General features: G+C 38.7%; 1 protein-coding gene across 5 annotated transcripts in view; it reads right to left on the bottom strand.

Annotated features, from left to right (window-relative positions):
• The window catches only part of foxp1b (forkhead box P1b), a 166,560-nt gene that overhangs the window by 134,223 nt on the left and 5,563 nt on the right, over nt 1-26,774 (bottom strand). For 4 of the 5 annotated variants that reach the window (XM_058087447.1, XM_058087454.1, XM_058087397.1 and 1 more), the window contains exon 2: nt 13,664-13,749. The gene's annotated coding sequence lies outside the window, so the exon portion shown is untranslated. Of the gene's footprint in view, nt 1-9,906; nt 10,000-13,663; nt 13,750-26,774 lie in introns of all 5 variants that reach the window. The other variant, XM_058087405.1, reaches the window with a different exon arrangement.

The raw sequence follows: 26,774 nt of genomic DNA, 5'->3' as shown, positions 1-26,774 counted from the left end.
GAAAAAACATGCAAACTCCACACAGAGATGCCCGAGGGTGGAATTGAACCCTGGTCTCCTAGCTGTGAGGTCTGCGCGCTAACCACTAGGCCGCCGTGCCGCCTGCTTCTTTATTTATTATTGCTTATTTTGCTTATTCATTATTAAATTATTGTATAAATAATTATAAATGATAATTATTATGAATAATTATTTTTTAAATATTTTTCTCCTATTACTCGATTCATCGAAAACAATTTCAGTTTGAATACTATTAATATTTTTGTGTCTGGGAACAATTGATTTGATGGGTATTATTTCTTATGGGAAAACCTGATTGGGTTTGTGTTTATGTTACAGCTGTGGTCGGACCTTTAGGAACAAATCAATGAGGAAAACCAAGTTTCCACTCCACATTGTCCCGGGTGTCAGACTGTTCTTCAAACCAGGAGGTGTGAACCTTTCACACTTGAGCTGGATCATTCCATTTTCCTGACTCACGGGCTCTTATCCTTCGCTCCTTCCCTCATTTTCTAACACGGATGGAAAGAAAATGTCCAAATGTGTTTCCTGACAGAAGGGAGAGGTGGAAAAGGCCCATCCTGCCCCTGCAATCAGCGCCACCCCACAAGAGCCACCGCCACTGGACTTTCTGCACAGGCAGCAAAACTTCCCTGACGGGAGAGAGCCTGCCAAGTCAAACAGAGCTTGTATTCCTCTTTGTGGCCGCCGGCCGCCCATGTGGGTCTGTGATGTGCTTCCTGAGGGCTCGCTGCAGCTGGAGCACTTTGAATAAAGGTAACGCCAATGTCACAGCTACTGTAAACTTGCGAGGCTGCTCTTGTCAGCAGGACGTTCCCAATCAAAGCAGAGAATGCCCCCTCGGAAAAAAACACAGCGCATTGTGTTTTGTCCCATCGACACAATTCCAAACTTCCTACGAGGCACAAAGACGCAAGCGAGAGGGCAGCCAAACAAAATGTCACAAGCGCAGGAATCACAGTTTGGCATGGTTAAAGTATGCGTCATTGGAACATGATTTGTCATATTTTATTCGAGAGCAGGGGTCTCAAACACGCGGCCCGCGGGCCAAATGTGGCCCGCAGGACACTAATTTGAGGCCCCCGTCTTGATATGAAAGTTTAATGTTAGTGTGATATGGATGCTGTATGGTATCATGTACCCAGAAAAAAATATGACGTTTGATTCATGTTCATGTTAAAGGTTAAATAACTGTTAATAGTTATCCTCCCTATCCGTGTGGAAGTGGTAAGTTTTTGGCTTTTTAAGTTTAAAGGAAATAACTCGGAGGCTACCGTTTAGGTCGCTAGCTCTCTAGTTTGCGAGTTAGCATGTGTCTCAAGACCCTGCAGTTGCGCAATATGTTGTAAATAAAAAGAGTATAAATGTGACTATAGTCGTGTTTTGTCATGTCTACAGGGCTCTAATAATAATTTGTTCATTTTAATCTGAAAAAAATAATGTCTACCCACCAACTATATGTGGTTTCTTAATTTTTAATTATTTGCCGTTTTATTATTATTATATTTATTTATTACTGATTGATTGATTTTCTTTATTCTTGATCTTATTTTGTGTAGAAAAATAAAAATGAAGATATTTGAGAACAGTGGAATGTTTTATCAGAGCTTTTCTTGTAGAAAATCGGAACAAAAGCAAATTTTTATTTTTTATTTTTTGGAAAACCTGATAGGGCCCAGCCTCGCCCAGACCCTAGCTCCAGTGGCCCCCAGGTAAATTGAGTTTGAGACCCCAGTTCTAGAGTACCTGACACGTGAGGGGAAACCAGAACAATCGAGCAATTTAGGAAAACTAATTAGCTTTGCTCTCACGAATCCAACCTGAAAAATGACCAATTAGAAAGTGAAAGTGAGACACGGGAGGGAAACACAAGCTTGTCGTGTCCAACATGTCCCCTATGAATGACTTCACTATGCGATGACACCCACAGACCAACGGCAGCGTGTCCCACTATGGTCTGTTAGAAGGAAACGGTTATTGATCTAAACCAGGGGTGGGCAAACTTTTTTACTCGCGGGCCGCATTGATTTAACAAAATTGCCGGGGGGGGGTGGTAAATAAGTATTTTACACGTAACAGTCAATTTTTACACCTATATTTTTACACATATTTTACATGTAAAAGTGTCATGTAATCTGCTATATGTGAACTTTGAAATCATTTATTTGATGTGAAGTGTATTAGAAATTAAATGTATTATTATTGTTATTATTATTTTTATTAGAATTACTATTGTTATTATTATTAGTTATAGTAATGTTATTATCATTATATTATATTATATATTATAATTATTATTTATATTATTATATAATATATTATTATTAGATATTAATAATAATAATAACAATAATATTGTTTATTATTATTTTTAATAATAATAATATTATTACTATTATTATAGTAATATTATTAACAACAATATTAATATAATAATAGTACTATTATTATTAACAACAACATTATTATTGTTATTATTATTATTATTTTTACTATTGTGCTTGTGTTCCTTTTTCCAGGAGCATTTTGTAAACAACAGACCACATCAAATAACGAAATTGATAAAGCAGCTACCTCAACCATCAAAAAGTTGGCCCAAGCCACAATGCCAGGTTGTATGTTGAGTTTAAATAAAATACTTTGGAAAGAACAGGCGGGCCATATTGAAACACTTGGCGGGCCGGATGTGGCCCCCGGGCCGTAGTTTGCCCACCCCTGATCTAAACGGTCACATGAAAGGAAGGCCGAGCAGCTTGTACACGCACATCACAGAAGCAGCGGTCCGCCGAGAGGACGGCGTCCACCAGGCAGACCGCAGCACCAGCTGGTTTCATCTAAAACCCGAGCTGAGCCAAGCTGCTTGCCTTTCGCAGGTGCTTCCATTTCTTTCACGGTCGTCTTTCCGCTTGCCCCGCAGTAATTCCTCTGCATGTCTGCATGCAAAGTGGTATGAGCGACCGTAGATGGTTTGTTTATGTTCCTGGTGTATTTGCGGGCTTAATACAGCTAACAATTTCCTAGACAAGTCAGAGTTAGAAAACTGCCAACAGTTAAACAGAGCGTGGTTCTGCTGTGCCAATTTGTTAGCTGCCAAGTGCCAATAAACAAGAGGAAGAAATGAACAACCGTCCAACAAAACGCCTCAAAACAACGACAATCTCACAATCTCCAAAAATGACAGTTTGTAATTGAACACATCAGCTGTCAGGTTGCATTTAGCACACATATGTTGTATTTGTCATGTAATATACTTTAAACAACACCGTTGGTTTTGCTCCCAGTTTTCAAGACCGGAATTCAACCGTCAAAAAACTTTTTCTATGTACAATGGTCCCTCCTTTATCATGGTCATGCCGTTGCCTGGCTCTCGTATAATAATAATAATAATAATAATAATAATAATAATAATAATAATAATAATAATAATAATAATAATGTGGAAAATAAATAGATGACATCAAATGTGAACAACAAAGTACAGCGTAAACAGTAATTTGTACAAATAATTTAAATAATTTTGAATGAATAATAATAATTTAAAGTTTTGGTTGTGCGTGTGGGCAAGATTTTTTTACTTTCTATTTTATATTTATTATAATTATTTTTATATTATAATAATGTATATAAATATAATAACTTATATAATAACTTATTTATTACATATTTATTACATATTATTTACATATTTATTACATTTATAACATATTTTGGGTATATTAAATATTTAATATATATTATATTATGGGTATAAATAATTATTTATATAATAATTTATATAAAATATTTTCTATTTCCATAAAAAACCTGGTTATGACTTCATAAATATGTATTTTACCATGATTAGAGACCTGTATACATAAAATAACACCCCTATAGTCATGTTTACACTCCTATTATTCTATGCTTACACTACATTATGCAACACATTAGCATTAGCATGCTATATAGGTAACGAGTTACCGCCAATTTGTTTCATCTAAAGGGTTTCCAAACGGTGTGGGGGAGAAGAACAATGTTAGAACATACCACTTCCACACAAAAAGGGAGGAGTTTTCAGGATCTCATTGGTATATCTGTGTATTCAGAATTCTATCAATAAAATGAATTTGTGTTATTAATTCCAAAGAAATATCCCACCGCTGAAATGTTTGTTTCGTGCTAAATATTGGAAGCTGTGTCTGACGGCTCGTTTCTCATTGATTTGATAATAGCTAAAATATTGAATATTTAAATAGTTATACTTTCTTTATTAGACTGATGAGTGTTGTTTGGCCGTGCTTTGATCGCCATTCGAATTCAGCAAAACCGTATACAAGTCGCTGCTATTCCCCAGCAAAAAGAGGCAAGCGTTTAATCACTGTCAAATGGAAGACCGATAGGCTGTCCAGGCCACGGCTCCTGGGCTAAGACGTGGCTAAAAAAGGCACCATTTCCAGACCGGTGCCTTTTACTGGGAGGAATTCTCCGATGCCAGGTCACTGCCAACGTCCTTGCAGCCAATGGCAGAGAGGCCAGTAAGTTCACATTAACCGTGGAGTGTAACTGCACTGAACATCTGCTCATGAATGAGAAAGCTGCCCACTCGCCCGGCGAGTTGAGGCCCACTGATAAAAATTTAACATTCCCCTCACTGGCACGCTTGTTTTGCACTATTCTCCTGAGCGCTCCGAATTATATTAAGAGAATTTCAGCACAGTCTGGTGTATGCGAGAGAACAGCTGGCACCGAACAAGGATCGGCTGCTCAGTCGGAGCTCGGGGACTCCGCACCAGGTTCGCCTTCTCCAAGACCATTTGTCCTTGAAAGAAAAAAAAAACGCAAGTGATGGTCTCTCTGGTAAAAATACTAAACCTGTGACCATATTTAGCATATTAATGTGACCAATGGGAAATGGCGGTAATCAATACAATCCAGGTCTACGTGGATAAACCAACCACATATTATGTAACTGGCATTAGGGGAAACAGAAGCAGGCTGTTCGGTGGCAAGCAAACACTACAAGGTATGCCCATCGATTATTGTGATTATTGCACTTCATGGATATGCCTCAAATATTTATGTAACACAGTAATACATCTGACGCCACATATTGGCAAACAACATTTAAAAAAACAAAAAACAATGTATGGTCCGACTGTAGGGATGGTCAATGTACATCTTACTATGGAGTTAATGATTAAAAGGAAGGAAAGTAAAAGTCCGCTTGACTTCAACATGGACTTTAAGGAAGCGACGACTGCCTCCCGGCACAAGAATAAATGATTACTAAACTCAGTAATTTCACTTCTGTCTTTTGCGGAAAACAGTTAAAAGATTTCTACATGTCAGCAAAGAACACAAGTAAACAGTACGAGCAGGTTTGACTCCAAACAATCTTTAAGAATCTCCATAAAGGAGCGACCGCCAATAATCCTGTGATGGACACGTTTCAGTCAAATTGGTCACCAGAAGTTTAAGCTTCAATAATCATTGCTCAAATGGCTAAAATGAGCAAAAATGATATACAAATATAGCAACTGCATCGGCCAAAATTATCCCACGGTAGGTTTGCAATAAATGAATAACATCTTGGATCTGAGATTCATCTATTATTCAAATCCATAACGTGAAACTGCCACCGATTTTACAGATGACAAATGGCACCACTTTATTTTCCTGACAAACTCGAACTCCAAATCGACGAAAATCACGAATGATCTCGCTGACAAACAACGACAATCAGTCTTAAGCAGCGAAGCCATCAAAAGAAAATGTCGCATGTGAAATCCATCATCGGGAGGCTAGAGCGGAGGGATCCACCAAGGTGGGCTATATTCAGACACATGCTCCAAGCAGTCGGTGTTCCACTATGGAGGTCAGGAGAAGCCGGTACAGACCAGGAGAAGCCACCCTTGCACGGCCCAGCAAGGTCCACTGTATCCAGGCAGCACATGATTGGAGCGTTTGTTTATTAAATATCAGTTATTGTAGCTTGGATTCATCGGTATGACGTCATGTAATTCCATCGTATCAGCCCGATAATTATCAGTCCGATACATCGTGCATCCCTAATAATTCACATTGATGATTCCTTTGAACATTTTATTTCTACACGTTCCCCACAACAAGATGTCTAAAGTATATGCTTTATTAAGATCCTAGCAACATGAAGAGCTTCAGTGACTTACTGGTGCATTACTGTCTAAAAGGCAAAGTTATTTGGACCAATAAAAGGCTAATACATTGTCGGGAGTAGAATTACTCAGAAGTTATCTCAGCCTAAAGAACATGACCACAACCCTTGATGCTGTTTAGATCAATAAAGCCCATTAAAGTAGAGACCTCAAACACAGATAAGGCTATAAGAACCACAACACTAAACGGCTCCCTTTACTGCAAAGAACAGACAACATAACAAGAGAAACAAAAAAAAATCACCAGTGAGGACGTTTGTATCGACTTGAAGGGTAGTTAAACACAAGAGTTGCGTGTCAAACTCTGTAGTCGCTTTTACTGCCATTAAAAGCCAGCTTTTTTTCTGGCTGGTTATTGATCAGGATAATTTTGACTTATTTTTTTCAAAAATAAACATAAATAATTATTTTGTAATTATGGCAAAATGTCCAAAAATATACAGAATTCCGTAAAAGTCCTAGGTCACCAAAGAAAGGCACGAGGAAGTCTCAGGTCCGAAACTTCAAATCTCAAGAAAGTCACAAGTCAAGCTGACGATTTATCCCAGTTTCCGCAGTTACGATGTTTTATTTCAGCATTAACTTAAGCACATGCGATTTCAAGCCATAAAAATGGCCACAAGGTGGCAGAAGTGCATTTGAGAAGCCCTCGGCGGGAATCATGCGAAGGGAACAATCATGCGTGAACCTGAGAAAGCGTGGAGGAGCGTAGCGTGCAGGAGGTTTCACATGGCAGGGACATTTTAACGCATTGCGCGCACACATAGTTCCATAGCACATCAGTTCCACATGTAAAAATTGTAAATAGTTCATAGTGGTATTTTTGTAAATAAATTATTTTTGATCCTTTATGTGTAAAGTTATTCTTGAAACGTATCTTTTCACAAAAAATTCCTTTTCTCCCTTTTTTAGTCGGTAACTGATATTTCCCTGAAACTCAGCCAGGTTCAGATCTCCGCCGAGTTGTGAAACTGCACGTTCGACGCGTTCGTGTACTGTATGTATAAATCGCAGCACATGCAGGCACTACACCTCAAAACAAACCACAGGAAACACATTTTACATCCCTAGCATATGCAAAATGACAAGATTTTGAGATTGTTAGAGAACAATATCCCCTTACATGCTACGTTATACGCACTCGGTCACATGACGACGGTCATCCTCCTACATATGCAATAAAAACTACATCTGGAATGGAATTTAAAAACGGGCACTCCTACGGACTCGGAATATATACAAATGGTGAATACTTTATGAAATACTGTTAAAGTCAAAAGGGGTCACATACAGTATATAACTTGTAGAAGACATAGATGCTGTGATGATGTTGCTTTTGACATTCTTAGGAGTAAAAAGATAAGTCAAAACTCGGCTCAGTTTTACGACAAGGATGGCAATGTCAAACTATTTGAGAGTTAAGAACTGAAAAAAAATGAGTTATGATTAAACGGATGGCCGTGTTTGCTGCAGCGTGAGCTGGAAGCGGAGCTGGGTGTATTATTAACTCAATGCTGCCTGGACACGTGGGCCTGTTTTACAATTCAGGCTTCACCAGATGTGCCTTTTTATGTGGTGGGTTCTCCAGAGTTGAAATGTCTCTGTCCACATAGAAGAAGCCGTAAGGCACATCATAAAACCTGCTTTTCAAACTCAGGGAAGATGGTCGACATGACAGCGAGGGAGCGGGGATCAGCACGGTTTATCTTTTCGCCAAGCTGTGCCGCTTCTATCGTTGAATTGTTTTTACGGTAATCCCTTCTTTATTGTGGTTAATTGGTTCCAGACAACAGCGTGATATTTATAAATGGAATATTTTCATAGTTACAGCATGTTTATGACCTTCTAAATATGCATTTTAACATCATTAGAGAAGTCTCAACATGATATAGCACCCCTATAGCCACTTTTATGCTCGTATCAGCCAATATAGTAGACATATCAGACACATATTGTTCTACCATATTTACTTATTGTGTGGAAATATGGGGTAATAACTACAAAAGCAATCTTCACTCGCTAAATGTACTGCAAAAAAAGGTCAGTAAGGATAATTCATCATGCCGCCTACAGAGAACATACTGACTCTTTATTTCTAAAATCACAGATACTAATCTTCAAACAGCTAAAATAATGCATAAGGCTAAAAATAACAAATTCCCTAAAAATGTCATCCAATACTTCTCTACAAGAGAGGAGAAACATGATCTCAGGGAAGAAGTACATTTGAAACACTTCTATGCTAGGACTACGTTATGCTAGCCATAGCATTTCAGTATGTGGAATCAAACTATGGAATGGATCGAGTAAGGAAATCAAACAATGCACAACGATGAGCCAATTCAAGAAACAATACAAGCAGTTGATGTTTGCTAAATACAAGGATGAAGAGTCTTGAACCAGTCATGATGTGCTATATATGTATATCACTATATTGACACGCACTATGGTACCCATTATGGCATTGGATGCTCATATCACCTCATACTTCGGTACGAGGTACATTATTAAAAAAAAAAAAAAAAAAAAACTTAAACTGTATTATGGAAAGCAGGAAGTGAACAAATGTAACAGTTAGTGATTGTAAAAGTACCAGATGGAGGGGTAGGATTTAATAAGCTTTGCTTCTTCCTACTCCTTTTCGACATGTGGAACTGGGAACTGATTATGGGATGCACTCAATTGGAATCTGATGCATGTTCAAATGAAATAAAACCATTAACATTACCATAGTATACATAAATATGACAGAAATACACATGTTGGCATTACAATATTACAGTATTACAATATTACAATCCAGGGTGGCTCGCCCACCCCCACATGAATTACCAAACCTGTGGATTATAAGGGTAAACATTAGAAAGATAAGACTAGGTGTGTTCTTGTGTGGGTTTTTTGGGGAGGGGGTGAGTTGCATCCTGCACGAAAACCGCATCCTGAACAAGCATCGCTGCGCCTCACTGTAAATAAATACTCTCTCCTCTGCGACGCTTCCGTCAACTGTCACTGCTTTGGCTCTTTGGCTCCCGATCGCCTTTCAAGTCCAAACAGGAAAGTGCAGGCAGGCAAAGAAGTTGGCAGATATGAGCTTTAATTTGCTTTGCAACGCAAAGCCAAAGAACACACCGCTTCCTATTCTCCGGTACGGACCAGCTGGAGAGGCGACGTTCTGTACCCCACAGTCCTTCCTGTCAACTTTCATTAGTACTTAGTCCGGGAGGGGGCTCCCGATGTAGTAGGATATGAACTACAGAGGTTTTGACTGTTTACATGCCAGTCATCCACATTCATATATTTATTTGTGTCATGCGTGTGCAGATTTGCTGATGTTTTTTTGTTGTGATTCAGCCAATACATATACTTTTAGTGACGCCGTAAACCGAGGACCACCTCTACACTGAAATTAAAATGATCATAACATAATTAGTATGCGTAAAATCCTTCCTCGGATGTTCATAACCTCCCATTCATTCATTGACTGTATCGTATTGCGTATCCATGAGATATCTTAGCATGTGCATACGTCAGCGACACATTTAGCTTCATCTCTTCGGGCATCAAGCGCGGCGCTTACTGAACTGTGTCGTGCAAGGCTGTTACATTTGTGTGAAGCTGTGCCATCTTGATCAGACAGTTACAGGCGGCGTTTTCGTCGCCCGAGGAGAAGACGCACTGGTCAGACACATTACTTAAAAGGGCAGCATCTCACCGAGCACGCCTGAACCTGCCCAAGGGTGTTGTTGTGTGCGCCTGTGTCTGTGTTTACGCTTGATCCTCCAGACCCCCGATTGTTGTTCGTTTCCTGTGGAAAGGCAACGTAAGAATAAACAGGCCAAATGTTGCCCTTCCCTGGCCTTCATGCACATTATAGCTCCTTTATGCACAATTGGTTAACCACGGGAAATTATACAATTAAAACAATTTTCTGCATCTATCAGTCAGAGTGATCTAATAAGCTATTGAAATGACACTAATGGAGTCAGCCGCTCTCTCCTTCCCCGAGCAAAGTCTTTGCCTGTATGACACAGTGAAGCCAAAGCATCTGCATCGGTGGAAAACAAAGAGAGCCAAGAGGACTAGAATTACATGACTTTAGCAGGATGTTGCTGAGCATTTGCTGAGATTTAGCAGTTTGTTTATGAGGTGCGGTGGGGAAAGGAAGTCATTTTGATGCTTGTTCGAAAGAATAATTGGCAGCAGATAACGAGACAAAACAAAGCAATAGTTTTACATTTTTAATATTTAAAGTGTAACTTATTATTATTATGTCATGTGTGCAAAATAACGCAGGGAATACAACCATTCAGTTCCAACAGCGTCTGTGGTTCTTTAAAAATGTATTGATAAATAGATGGCCGCTGTTTCGTGGTTGACTACAGCTTATTGTTAGTCAAAAATATTGAAAGACAAGTCATAAATAGTATTCTGGTCGCTACTCGGCCTCGGTGATGTTGCATTGACGAGACAATACCTGCATTAAAAATGCATTGAAAAAAGTTCTCCCCTTCGGTGTGGCAGTGGTCTTTGTCTTTAATGCCATGTGATGGACCCACATTCCGTTCGATATATGTACTACAACAGCTATGGACTTTCCCAATGTAATGGTGAGTTATGTCTTATCACTAATATTGAACACTATGTCCATAAATAACACTATAGGGGTGTTATATAATGTCTACAGGGCTCTAATGTAAAGAAAAAAAAAAGTTTCAAAGAAAATTTGGCCATAAACCGGTTTGCTGTGCGGTAACTTCACAAATATTCCAAGAAATTCACCTATCATGGTCAAAGCTAGAACCAATTAACCGTGATAAACGAGGGACGACTGTACAGTGTTTTCAGATTGTTGTGCTGCATTTATTGTTGTTTTTCAGTTATAAGGATATATATATATATATATATATATATATATATATATATATATATAAATGGCAGGCTTTTGTCGGAACACTTGAGTACACACGGCACACAACATCCCTGCTGTTAACTGTTAGATCAGATGGTCAATGAGTTTTGTCAACAACCGGAGAAAGTTCTGGCCTCTGAAACTGGTATTGTGCCAGCTGACCATACAGCAACAAGTTATGATTAATATAATATCAGTAAATGTTATTGTGTTATTGCCGTTAATACCATCTTTCTCTTCTCATCCATAGCTGTGTTTTGATGAGTCCCGTTGCTGGAAAGCGTCCTCGGCATGAAATCACAGCCAAGATAGCAGCGGTTCAGAAAACTTGCTGGGGGCGTTTGATAATCACCACTTCATTTAGCTCGTATTTTGTAGTGTTTTACTGGCGGATGACATCAGTATGACAAAAATGGTTATTCAGTATATAATTTCTTCCTTTTTTGAAATATTTCTGAGCACTTTAATCATGGTAAAAGATGGAAGATGATGCATTAATGTAAGGTCGACGGCAATGCTTGGCACAGAATTTGATAACAGAATGTGACAAATAAAACGAAATATTTTGTCCAATTTCATCCAAACGGGGGTAGAGACAAACAATTGCAATGAAAGTTTAGTGAAGTCTAATCGATCCGCAACGAGGAACTTCTGTCAGAGAGGTGATTGATACAATAAGCATGTTGCAGTACTTTGTCTAAAACAGAGAGGAACATATTCCATTCCTAACAGTAGCAAGTCCTACAAATTTATGGCACTTTTTGGTTTAGGGGATCCGAATCCTAACACTTTTGAAGAATTAACATCCAGACAGAAGAATACATTTGGGGTCTGTTCTCATTTGCATGCTCGAAAATGAATGGGTATATCAGTGTGGAGGTATGTTTGCAGGATCGTGTATGAGTGAGCGAGCGTTGGAGGAACGCGTGTCACCGCTGCACTCACGTAGGGCCCCTTTAATCCTGCTACCCGTGGTCAAATGAAACACAAGTCATAGGCTAGAAGTAGAAAAAACTATTAAACTGGACCCAAACAAAGCATGAATGGCTCTTCCTTGGGTTTGAACGCTAAACATTAAGACAGGGCTGCAGACATTCACAGGGTGTTAAACAGAATGGGAATAAATGAGACACCCCCCAAACATTGACCTGGATATCCTGCATCTCTGTCCACCCAGTGTCGAAACACTCCTCCACAAGTTCAAGGGAAATGCTTTCACTGGGATGTCCTTTTGAACTAACTACCAAGCAAAACGGCTGGAGAGCGCTTTGTGTTTATGATCCATTCTGATGGGCTACAACCATCCATTAGATATAGCTCTTCCTATATAGATATTCCATACAGGGAGGGGGGGGGGGGGGGTAGGACCCACAAGTAAGTGCCCCATCAGCAGAGAGGGAAAAGCTGCCTTTTATGGTAACCGATCACAGACTCGATCCATTGACCACGTCGCCCACAAATGAGGCGTTAAGTGTCATGGCGGGGCAGCCGTGCAGGAGGAGCAGGAAGATATGACCCTCGAGTTATCCGTGCATGAATTTGTCCGATGCCGCTGTGCTAGTCGTTTGGCTTCCCTTCTGAGAAACGTTGTAAGCGGGAACACATACAGTACCTATTGACTAAAGACGGATGATAAGAGTCATTTCATCAGTTGCAATGTTGCGGACTGTACCGTAATTTATTGCTCCAGAGAATAAGTCGTATCGGCCAAAAAATGTGCCACGAAGAAGAAGAAAACATCGCGATTAATTTGTTAATGTGAATAAACTGAATATTTTCTTAGTTCGAGTATGGGAAATCTGTTTAAGACTTTCTAAATAGGTGTTTTAACATAAAATAACACAACAATAGTCATTTTGCTGATGAAGAAGGCATCCCAGTTCCGTCCTGGGATGCCTTCTGGAACAGGAGGAGGAGGCGGGCAAGAAGAGGATGACAGCTCAGGCAACAGCTACAACAATTATATTGTGCTGTTGTTCACGTTTCAACAATATGATGATGCTTTTTCCACGTTTCTGACCTATAAATGTAACTCAAATGTTGTATTCTGGTGTTAAACCAGGCCGAAGTTTCAGATAATGAGGTCTGCGCATTCGGAAGTGAGCTCTGAAAAAAGTTTGGGATGGGCTCAAAACACTCCGTTTCAAAAGGCGTGGTAAAGCTGCTCCTTTGTGATGTCACAGAGGTGTAATATATTAAAACAGACCATTTTGCAGAAAGCACGAAATCCAAAGAAATACAGCTGAATAGGTGCAGATTGTGGAAGATCTATAAAGCTTTCTGTGTTTGTTATGGTGTGTAGCTGCTCTATAGGAGTCCAAAACTCAATAGAAAGGGACAAAATATTTTTAAGACGTTTGTGTTCGTCGACTGTGGAGCGAAGGCTATATCAATGGTGCACGTGCGTCCTAATTATTGTGTATGTGCAAATATGTGCTGCTTATTTAACTCCATTACAAATTTTAGAAGCTCTTTGTGGCATCTGCACTCGATAACGACTGTTTGGCAAAACATTTTATTAGAGCAGCAACAATTAATCGGTGATTAATAGATCACATACCCTGATCAATGGTGCTGAATTTCCAGGCACGCCATTCCGCCAATCAGACTTTCGTTTGCAGTCTTAGTGCAGAAACATGGGGGCTTCTAAGAGAACAGAGAGAAAGGAGAAGGAAGGGAGGGAAACAATACAACAATTACAAACAGGAAGTGAAAAGGTGGGGGGGGGGAACCCCCTTCATAAGCTTATCGAGACTAAAACTAACTTAAAAATGCGTGTAAGTGACCTTCTTCTAGCGCCAATATTTGACACATGACACACAAATTCCTGGTAGAATATTTCCGACCTATATGCATATTACTGTCATCTCTATACCAACACATCAAAATAATTTTTAGCCACAAGGGTTGTTTTTCAATCACAGAAACTCATTTCAGTGATTCATTCCACACCTTGAGACTATTGAATGCTGCAAAGTGACTCATAAGTTGTTTTTTTTTTGGGTGACACAGACCCGAATCTACTTTGCTTAAAGACATGCATTGTTCATATATGTCTTTCCTTTTGACAGGGATCAATGAAACATTTGTGGACTGAAGATAACTGGAAATTCTGTGGAAATCTGGATATGAAAGCGACTAAGCGATATTTGATTATTACCACTACAATGCAGTGTCCTATATTATACACCATATTAACTCAAAGACTGGATTTTTTCAATGAAAAACAGTTTGAAAGAGGGGCCATCTTATAATAAAGGTCTTAAATATTGCCGTCCCTCGTTCATCGCGGTTAACTAGTCCTTGGAAATGTCTCAAAACATGCCGGTCTTTCATAAAATAGAGGGTTTAGTCCAGGGGTCTCAAACTCAATTTAACTGGGGGCCACTGGAGCTAGGGTCTGGGCAATGCATTTATTAAAAACAGAAAAATATACAAACTTTTTCAGTGCTTTGGTTCCGATTTTCTACAATAAAAGCTCTGTTCTCAAATATTTTAATTTTTATTTTTCTGCACAAAATAAGATGAAAAATAAATAAATCAAGAATAAAGAAAATCAATCAATCAATAATAAATAAATATAATAATAATAATAATAAAACGGCAAATAATAAAAACTTAAACCACATATAGTTGGTGGGTAGACAAATGATTTTTTTCAGATTAAAATGAACAAAGCATTATTAGAGCCCTGTAGACATGACAAAACACGACTATAGTCACATTTATACTCTTTTTATTTACAACATATTGCGCAACTGCAGGGTCTTGAGACACACGCTAACTCGCAAACTAGAGAGCTGGCGACCTAAATGGTAGCCTTCAAGTTATTTCATTTAAACTTAAATAGCCAAAAACTTACCACTTCCACACGGATAGGGAGGATAACTATTAACAGTTATTTAACCTTTAACATGAACATTAATCAAACGTAATAATTTTTTCTGGGTATCATTTAAATAGCCAAAAACTTACCACTTCCACATGGATAGGGAGGATAACTATTAACAGTTATTTAACCTTTAAGATGAACATTAATCAAATGTAATAATTTTTTCTGGGTACATGATACCATACAGCATCCATATCAAACTTGCGCGGGCCGCACTAACATTAAACTTTCATATCAAGGCGGGGGCCTCAAACTAGTGTCCTGCGGGCCACATTTGGCCCACGGGCCGCGTGTTTGAGACCCCTGGTTTAGTCCATATTCAGGGCGGTCTTACATTCAGCTCAATAATGTACTTCATACAGTGACTGCATTTACCACAAATGTTAAGTTGGACCGATCAGCTAAACAAAGCTCAGATCATACAAATGATGCGGTGAACTGTCCTGTCTCCAGCATCACAAGTTGATTGACACGCTCCGTGGGTCTCCAACCAGATATAACAAAGAGTCCAACGTCCCAACGGCTCATAATTCACCAAAGAGGAATTCTACCATCCCCATTTGTGTTTCAAAAGCCCATCCACATTCTTGGGTCTGCTATTGGTCCAAGATAAAACCCCTCTGATTACTCGGCTGCGTGCTTGTCATTACTTCCCAAAATATGTTGATCCCAACAGGCGGCCTTTCCACATGGATTTACGGCGACACAACTGTATCTGTGTCCATCAAAACATTTGCATTTGCTACCTTGGAACGATGGAGAAGTGGACTCCCTGCAACATCTGCCACAATATGACGCAGCTCGTGCAGTAGTTGCAGATTTGGACATTACAATGAGTTGGAATGCAATGCAGTGGCATCAACTCCATGAGCAACCACACCGCGGTCATCGACTATTTAGCTTGTTAGCGCCCCACGATATCAGCTAAAGAAAAAGTGTGTGTTGGGGGGTATTAGTGTATAGGTGGAACTAATCCATGCATGACAACAGTCGGATTCGAAATCACAGGAGAAAGCATCCACAGAGGGGGGGGCGCCGGGCCCACTGAACGGGTCGTATACACACCAAAACAATGTACTACAAGCCGACCAATCAAGCATTCGTGGTCAGCATCACGCGGCTCTAGAATTTCTAGAACAAAATGCTTACTTGGGGCGGCACGGCGGTCTAGTGGTTAGCGCGCAGACCTCACAGCTAGGAGACCAGGGTTCAATTCCACCCTCGGCCATCTCTGTGTGGAGTTTGCATGTTGTCCCCGTGCATGCGTGGGTTTTCTCCGGGTACTCCGGTTTCCTCCCACATTCCAAAAACATGCTAGGTTAATTGGTGACTCCAAATTGTCCATAGGTATGAATGTGAGTGTGAATGGTTGTTTGTCTATATGTGCCCTGTGATTGGCTGGCGACCGGTCCAGGGTGTACCCCGCCTCTCGCCCGAAGACAGCTGGGATAGGCTCCAGCACCCCCCGCGACCCTCGTGAGGAAAAAGCGGTAGAAAATGAATGAATGAATGAATGAAAATGCTTACTTGAGAACGGTGTAGCAATACAAGCTATGTACTATGCCATGTACTACATGCATACATCTTGGCAAGTATGCAGACATCAGAAATTATGCAAAAATTTGCTTTGGAGAGGTAAATAATAATTTGGACACAGTAACAGAGGTCGTTTCATGTCAACATAAGACAGCATTTCTGCAATAACAAAAAAAACTACTACTACAGTAAACCTCGGATATATCGGATTCAATTGTTCCCCCCCCCCGGAAATTTTGTTATATCAATGCAGCCCGCGAGTCAAAAAGTTTGCCCACCCCTGGTCTAGCCTCATAAAAAAAAAAAAAAAAACGTATTTTCCAGACTATAAGTCTAAATTTTTTTCGTAGGTTGGCTGTTCCTGCGACTTATACTCCAGAGCGACTTATAAATGAAAAAACTGTTTATGTTACATAAATCCTGGACACCTTTTCTGTTTGTTTATTTTTTGTGTGTTTAGTTTGTAAAATAAATTACCCGCAAAAAATGCGACTTATATTCCAGTGCGACTTATGTAGTTTTTTTTTTTTTACCTAAGTATGCATTTTTGGCCTTGAGCGACTTATAGTCCAGAAAATACGGTATATACAGTAAACCTCGGATATATCGGATTCAATTGTTCCCACTGGTTTTGTCCGATATAAGCGAAATCCGTTACATGCGTATACCGGAAAATGTCCGTTTTACGCATATATCGGATTTATATCCGGTATATGCGTAAATCGGATTTTATCCGTTATAAAAAGGCACTTCCTTGACTATGTTTCCAATGTACCTGGACGCGCAGGCAACGCTGCAAACGCTGCAAATGACGTCGTATAGCGGCCTGTCACGATTCGGCGAATCGGAGCGCCACGATGCGGCCATCCGATATATGCGAGGGAAATTTAATGGAAATGCATTGGAACGGGACTGGAGATTTTGTCCGAAATAGGCGAAATCCGTTATAAAAAATCCGATATATGCAATGAATTTTTATTGGAAATGCATTACAGAAAAATTGCTTCTTTTTTATCTGTCCGTTGTGAGCGAATTTCCGATATATCCGAGTCCGATATATCCGAGGTTTACTGTACTACTACTACGGCAAAACAAATATTTTTCCAAGCTCCTTATCCTTACCAAACTAAGGCCAAGCTAAGGCTAAAAATAACTAATTCCCTAAAAATGTCATCCAATAAATATGATCTCAGGGAAGAGATCCTCCTACGTTGGTACATGACAAAAATAAAATTAAAAAACTATATTAGGAAAGCAGGAAGTGAACAAATGTAACAGTTACTACTATTGTAAAAGTACCAGATGGAGGGCTAGGATTTAATAAGCTTTGCTTCTTCCTACTCCTTTTGGACATGTGGAACTGGGAACTGATTATGGGATGCACTCAATTGTAATCTGATGCATGTTCAAATGAAATAAAACCATTACCATTACCAAACTACTGTGATCAAGCAATTATTTTTATAGCTATTTTAACTTATGGGATTCACATTTTCCAGCAGGTAAAATTTTTCAGTTTTGTTTGAAGTGTCTGAAACGTTGAAGCAGCAGTGCAATCCTTCTCCGCACTGGCATTCCCATTCAGCTTGCTACGATTTGGAATGGTAAACTGTGCAGGTTTCCAATGCAGTATGTGTGGACAAGATAGCATTAGGTATGTCAGCAGCGACCTGTAAATGAAGTGACATCATACAAATGCAAACACAGTGCAACCCGCCGATGGATCCAACAAAGAGAAGGAATGTGACAGAATAAACGAGCGCCAACAATGGAGGACATGCAGCATTTTGTGTTGGTGGCATCTGGCTTTTTGTTTCATGAACACAAGGTTTCTTAGGGGGGGAAAGGAGGCGTTTTGTCTTACCCCCCATCTTGGTCCTGTTGTTGTGTCAAGGTACGATTCCCTGATTGGTCAACGTGCTCATGGTGCTGTATTTTGGTGAGAGAGTTCCAGAAAATGATCTAAAAACATTGATGGTGCAAAAAAAAAAAAAAAAGAGTGGGAATCTAGTGTCACCTGATCAGTTGAGAGTGACGAGATTTGATTTGATTCGGGATTATCAATGGAACAGTATTACTCTATATGTATATATATCTATTACTTTTATTTATAAATATATAAAATAAAATAAAATATATATATTTTTTTAAATATATAAAATATAATAAAAAATAAATATTTTATATTTAAATAAATATATTTATATAAATATAAAATAAAATAAAATAAAAAAATATTATTTTTCGAGTCAGTCGAGTCAGACCTTAGTAACTTCAAAAATTATTGAATTTTATTTCATTTTATATATTATATATTTTTTTTCATGTATTTATTTATTTATTTCATTTTATATATACACATATATATATACACACATATATATACACATATATATATATACACATATACATATATATATACACACATATATATATACACACATATACATATATACACATATACATATATACACATATACATATATATATATACACATATACATATATATATATACACATATATATATATACACACATATACATACGTATATATATACACATATACACATATACTATATATATATATATATATATATATATATATATATATATATATATATATATATACATACATACATACACATATACATATATACATTCAATAATTTTCGGAAGTTACTTCCGAAAAAGTTACTAAAAGTTACTAAATTTTTTCCAAAAGGTCTGACTCGACCGAAATAAAGTTCTACTTTATCCCGTACGAAATTATGTAAATCCAGTTAATCCAGTTCCAGAAAGCCAAAAATGTTAGCACACAACACATAAGACGTTATCATAACAGATTAAAGCCGTTTCGTATATTTTTGAATACAAGTGTGGCTTCAGGAACAAAAATCTTCTTCCGTCCAGACTTCACCGACCATGCTAAAATGCTAAATTTCTATTTCCGATGTCTTAAAGCATTCTAACAGAGCCCGTGACTGCATTGAAGGACACAGTTGCATCGGATCAATGGCGTGACCCGTTAAGTAACGCCACTCCCGGTACGGCAGCTAATAGGAGCTGATCTTTGGGAACACTCCGAGCTGACCCGTGATGCTGGGAACAATTACAAGAGAGTGGTCTTTCTGGGCCGATGCCCGCTTGACCCGGGTAGTGTAAAGACGCCACTGAAATCCACATGATTTAAACTCCTCCCCCAGACGTGCTGACAAGGTTAGAGGGTCAAAGCAGGCATTAACAGGTCAGTGTGTGGCCCACTTGGGAACAATTACTCCCAGTCACAGCTAAGTGGACACTTGATTGAACACGATAGAGGCAGGACACACTTCCCCACAGATAACAATCCCCCGAGCCATTTAGGATAAAAAGCCCTTGTGATTCAGCCTTTATGGGCAAAATTCATCTTCCTTTCCCCTTTAAAAGAATGTGAGAGTGTGATAGAGAGCCATTCCCTAAAAGAGATGACTCAAAGCATTTCCATTTTGTATCAATAGCAATAGCTGCTTATGACACAGAAACAATTACAAAGTGACTGAGCAAAAAAAAAAAAAAAGCCAAACAATGAGATGAGCTGCTCAACTTTAATTGTTCCGTTAACCCATTCCATCCCAGCCGTTTTCAAACGACAACCCCTGGTGTTCTATGGCTGTACGAACATGGAACCTACCTGTTAGTACCATTTTCTTTTTTTACTCATCAGTAGTAGAACACAGGTACGTTTCAGGAAAATGTCACGTTCTTAACAAAAGAAAACGTTTTTTTTTAAGAAAAGATACATTTCAGTTATAACTTTCACTCTGAAATGTTTTGCTTTTGGCACCGCTCAAACATTTAAACAACTATACACACATAAAGGACACAAAAAAGGTGTAATTTTACATCAAAATAACAACTATTTACAAATATAACACCATGTATTATTTACAATTTTCACTACATGTGTGCATGCATTGAAATTCTCCTACAAGGCGCGACCTTCTGCACGCTACACTCCTCCATCCTGCCACCTTGTGGCCGTTTTTATGGCTTAAAATTGCTCTGGAGATGAAATCCATTAGTGGAGAGTTGTATCATCACCTCTTGTAAACATGAAAACTACCTATAAGTATGTTTTCTATGCAGAAACGTAGAAATATTGTATTTTGGTAACAAAGTATTTTACTGAAATTTTTGTTGATTAATCGAGTAATCGGAAAAAAATATATATCTTTGCTTGGTTATAGAACAACAACAAATATTTCACAAAATAATGACCAATTGGTTCACTTTTTTTGATAATCAAGCGTTTTGTTTGTTAAATTGACATTGTGCATACTGTAACTGGTGGTTATTTTTAGAACTATATATACTATATGCAATTTGACTACACGCAGAAGAAAGACTTCTTGAGGGAGTCTAACTGTTGTGAACGAAGCAGGCAAACAAAAATTATATTTAAATGAAATGGTATATTATAAACGTTTTGGAAAAACGTGGAACAAAATATAACAAACAGCCAGTCAAAAAAACGATTAATTAATAAACAGACAACCACAGCTTTTACTTAAGTTGCTTGGTTTTAGTTTTTGGAAAAAAGGAAACCAAAAACCGGGTGGGTGCAAAACCGGCTGTGCAAAAAAAATAAAAAATAAAAAAAACTAACCTATAAAAAGGCAAGAAAACATGCATCAATATTTAATAGTGAAAAAGTAAACAAGTTGTGAATCATTCACATTTCACAGCTCAATATGGCAATAAAGATCATAACAAACATCAATACTACATGGCCACAGTATGTATATAAAACCTGTTTCTCTATAAACAAGGATTCCAACTTTGCCATGAACATGTGAAGTTATGCCAGAAAGAAATAACAACAAATTTGCCCTTAATGTGCAGAGTGTGGAATAAACAGTATCTGTGTAACGGGGCGGATAAATATTCCCTCCTGTATATTCTCTTTGTACACAAATAGGGTTTATCAATGAACACATTGTGCCACAATTTGCATAAGCTGTATGGAGGTCTGATACCGTTGTTTTTTTTCACAGGCACTTTACTTTTCAGCGTTAAAAAGTGAGTTCCACATTATTCCCAAATCTGCATCAGTGTTTAAAATGTAGAGTCACGGGGAAAAAGTTCCGGGTGTGACGAACATTTTACGCTTCAATAAACTTCAACGCTGCTTCAGTTGTCATTTTTGTCATCACCCATTAAATACTGCTTGTATTTTCAGTAGATAAACAGACATGTAAGCAAGTCAAATTTTTGGCCATGTATTAGAATTAGATTGCAAAATGACGCTGTTAAAAATGTTCGTGAAAATAACAGTGATACTGTTACATGTAAATACCTGTAAACTTTGCTTTGTGCTTCCAATATCGCAGTTTCAGAGTTGATAAATCATGCATATTTAAACACACGTGGATTTTTTTTGCCTACATTACACATTTTCAAGTATAAAATGGACTGAAATACAAATATTCATTCATTCATTCATTTTCTACCGCTTATCCTCATGAGGGTTGTGGGGATGCTGGAGCCTATCCCAGCTGTCTTAGGGCGAGAGGCAGGGTACACCCTGGACTGGTGGCCAGCCAATCACAGGGCACATATAGACAAACAACCATTCACACTCACATTCATACCTATGGACAATTTGGAGTGGCCAATTAACCTAGCATGTTTTTGGAATGTGGGAGGAAACCGGAGTACTCGGAGAAAAGCCACGCATGCACGGGGTGAACATGCAAACTCCACACAGAGATGACCGATGGTGGAATTGAACTCGAGTCTCCTAGCTTGAAATTCAAATATAAAAGGCATCACTAATGCTGAAAAACCAGTGGACTCGCTTTGATGGCCACAATATTAGAAAGACAATAAAAGGGTGAATAAATAACGGGTGTATCATTTAAGGGACTGTAAGTACTGTTCATAATTGAAACACTTTGTGAGATGACTCACGAACCAAGCAGGGCGGAGAACAACCTCGGCCATTGTTGACATCCAAACTGGCGCTACTATAATGCTGACCCCGATGAGAACAACAAACAGCATGATCTCACTCAGGAAGAGAGTTGTCAGTGTGGCGCAGACAGAGGGCGGGATAGAAATCAATGAGGATGGAGAGACATACACAAAATAAAGCGCACAATGAAAGCCTGCAGTATATTATTGGCCAGGAGACCTTTAACCATCGCATCCATTTGTGTCGCTTTGGGTGCGAGCATCCTTCCTACCAGATCATGAACTCGGGTCCTGCTGTGTCATGCTCTTCCACGAGGACACATCCAACCACATACACAATCTTTTTTTGCATTGAAAGTGTACATTATTAGCAGTCGCCCCTCGTTTAATTGGTTCCGGAACCAATTCAATAGGAAGGAGGATTCCTTATTTCTAAATAGAATATATTTGTAGTTATAGAAAACCTGATAAAGAGCTTCTAAATATGTTTTGTATGAGTCCTCTAGACATGAAACAGCGCTATAATAGTCATTTTACACTCATATTACCGAATATAGTTAACAAAATGGAAAATAAGACGCGTTACAGTAGAAATGCATAACACTTAAATCCATGTTAGCATTGAATGAATTATAAATTTTAACTAGTGTGTGACTATCAAATACAGTAAACCTCGGATATATCGGACTCGGATATATCGGAAATTTGCTCACAACGGACAGATAAAAAAGAACCGATTTTTCTGTAATGCATTTCCAATAAAAATCCATTGCATATATCGGATTTTTTATAACGGATTTCGCCTATTTCGGACAAAATCTCCAGTCCCGTTCCAATGCATTTCCATGAAATTTCCCTGGCATATATCGGATGGCCGCATCGTGGCGCTCCGATTCGCCGAATCGTGACAGGCCGCTATACGACGTCATTTGCAGCGTTTGCAGCGTTGCCTGCGCGTCCAGGTACATTGGAAACATAGTCAAGGAAGTGCCTTTTTATAACGGATAAAATCCGATTTACGCATATACCGGATATAAATCCGATATATGCGTAAAACTGACATTTTCCGGTATACGCATATAACGGATTTCGCTTATATCGGACAAAACCAGTGGGAACAATTGAATCCGATATATCCGAGGTTTACTGTATATACCGTATTTTCTGGACTATAAGTCGCTCAAGGCCAAAAAAGCATACTTAGGTAAAAAAAACAAAAAAAAAACTACATAAGTCGCACTGGAATATAAGTCACATTTTTTGCGGGTAATTTATTTTACAAACTAAACACACAAAAAATAAACATAAACAGAAAAGGTGTCTAGGATTTATGTAACATAAACAGCTTTTTCATTTATAAGTCACTCTGGAGTATAAGTCGCAGGAACAGCCAACCTACGAAAAAAATTTAGACTTATAGTCCGGAAAATACGTTTTTTTTTTTTTTTTTTTTTTTATGAGGCTAGACCAGGGGTGGGCAAACTTTTTGACTCGCAGGCCGCATTGATATAACAAAATTTCCGGGGGGGGGGGGGGGGGGGGGGGGGGGGGGGGGGCAGACTATATATTTTACACGTAACAGTCCACCTGGTATTATTGTATCTGTAAAATTGTCATGCAATCTGCTATTATTATTTATTATTTTATATTTATATTTAAATATTTTCAAAATAATAAAATATTATAATAATTAAAATAAAATTAAAATAATAATTATTATAGTATTATTATGTAAAATATGCAAATATAACTATATTATATATAATTAATATAATAATTAGCATTAATATAATAAATATAATAATCATAATAGTTATAATAATAATATAATAATTATTATTTTAATTTTTATTATTATTATGTGCTTGTGTCTCTTTTTTCAGGAGCACTTTGTAAACAACAGACCATGTCAAACAACGAAATTGATACAACCATCAAAAGGTTGGCTCAGGCCATGATGCCAGGTTGTATGTTGAGTTTAAATTAAATACTTTGGAAAGATTGGGCGGGCCGTATTCAAACACTTGGCGGGCCGGATGTGGCCCCCGGGCCGTAGTTTGCCCACCCCTGGGCTAGACCAATACACTGCATAGTCACTGAAGGGTTTGGCCGCCGTTCTTGTTGTACTTTGGTAAAACTGCAACAAGGTGGTACTTTTTCCTCTGAACAAACAAAAAGCAGGAATCACAACACGAAGCTGAGAGCAAGCACCTCAACATTCCATACTGTCAGCACCATAAAATATAGGGACCTAAACCATCCGTTCAACAAATGTAAACACAGGAAAAAGCAACACGGTAACTGCTTTCCTGTGTGTTTATTCACTTCATTTGTGATAAATGGTCAAAATTCATTCTTCATATCCTTTTCTTTATGTCAAATCAACACTCACCACAGGGAATTGGGCGCCACCCCCTTTTTAATAAAACCTGTGAACAAAAACAAACTCTCTCCAAGGACCGGGGCGTTGCAGACAAACAACAACAATGTCTGAAGATCTACTGGGAGAGCGAGCCACCAAACAACAGCAGCACAAACAAGCCGTGTAGCTCTTTATTCTTCAGAGGAGAGGAAATTAGAAAACAAAGAGATTGTCTCCGAGAAACAGACAAAGAGCAAAAGAGACGGAGAGCGACTTTGTGTGAAAGTGGAACCGAAAGGTAAACTAAATCAAACACAGAGCGCCGCCGCCGCCGCCATCCCGGTCTCAGGTCAACTGAATCGTTAGGGGTCAGGGAAGATACCGTCATCGGCTTCCATGAATAGCTCACGCTACCACAACACAACGACTTCAGGAGCGTCAAACCTACAGTAGTCCTTTAAGAGGGCACGCCTTCATTTTTACAGCTTAGGCAATTATCAGTAAGAAGTAAGTCCCGATATCCGTTCTCGTTTTTTTTTTTTTTTTTTTTTTTTTTTTAAATGTCGCAGCTTTGTTCTGAGGAATGGGAGGGGGGGGATGCAAAGATAAAAGTATCCGGTGTTTGATCCCCATATTCTACATAATCATAGTAAACAATGACATTGTATCACAGACGCTGGGCCAATTAGCAATCTCCCCTCGCTAGTATCAAGCATTTAAACAGCATGCCAGATTATAATAGGAACCTGCATGCTTTTATCTGCGATACAGTCTCATCAGGATGCTTGCACCTCAGCTCGAGCCCGGCATTGCATCTTGGGTAATTACCGCTTCCCATTACTGCCCCGCTCGTAAATATATATCAAATAAACAAGCAACAACCAGTCAATTAGGAGCTCGCTTTCATAACAGGGGTGCACAATAATGTTTTATGTACTGATAAAAGGCAGGCAAAGTTGTCACACAACTTCCTAGTCCACTTGTATCGGCTGTAGTTTGGAGTACACCGCAAAACGCGGCTGAGGCGGTTAAGGACAAAGACAGACGGCTTGATCTTAAAGAAAAAAATTAAATGGGGTGGCTGCAGTAACAGCTTGTCAACAAAATTAGTATTGTTGCTCGCCCGTCGCCATGACTCCCGTCTCTCCGCACAGAGTTGCCGGCTCAAATCTGAGTACGCTGATAGTTTATCACATCGTGAGCAGCAGGCTTAGCCGGAGTGATGAATCCGAAAGAGGTGATCAAAGCACTCAAGGTTTTTCAACCAGGAATAGCCCTGACGTATTATGCGTCTTATTACCCCGGGACTGCTGACAGAGAACAGACAAGAAGTCAAGGATGAGCTACTGGAACCTCTTTCCACAGAACATTTTTACAGATGTTGGCCCTCAGTGCTCACATGAGGTGCACCGGATTCAAGGTTTTTAAACATAGTATAAGTTTACTCCTTGATACAAATGGTTGCTTCTTAGTGAAGTTGACATCCACCTGTTCTATGGAGAGTATATACGTACTGTAAGTCAGAATCTTCATCACTCTTAGAGATGAGCCAGATACATTACGTTATGTATTTTTGCCGAGTACCAGCATGAAAGGAGTACAGTTCATCATTATCCGTAATCCACAATGAAGAAAAATCAGACTCATTTAGATATGAAGAGCTTGCAACCAAAAGGCGCTAAATCCAATTTTCACTAAGTTGCATGTTTTTCATGAGTTTAATAGACCTCTGTCATGTGTATCCAAATCACATATTTTGGTCTTGAAATCATTTTTAAAAATATGAAAAAAGTGATATGAAATTCATGCTTTCAACCAAAAGGCGCTATTTCCATTTCAGATTTCAACCAAAAGGAGCTAAATCCCTTTCTTTATTCTTTGTTCTGATTGGCCCAAGTTTCCCATCTATTGATAATCTGACCAATCAGA

The sequence above is a fragment of the Doryrhamphus excisus genome, chromosome 1 (genome assembly GCF_030265055.1).
Source record: "Doryrhamphus excisus isolate RoL2022-K1 chromosome 1, RoL_Dexc_1.0, whole genome shotgun sequence".
In the NCBI taxonomy this organism is placed as follows: Eukaryota; Metazoa; Chordata; class Actinopteri; order Syngnathiformes; family Syngnathidae; genus Doryrhamphus; species Doryrhamphus excisus.
The sequence above is the reverse complement of the archived record's forward strand: the minus strand, read 5'-3'. Positions and strand labels throughout refer to the sequence as shown.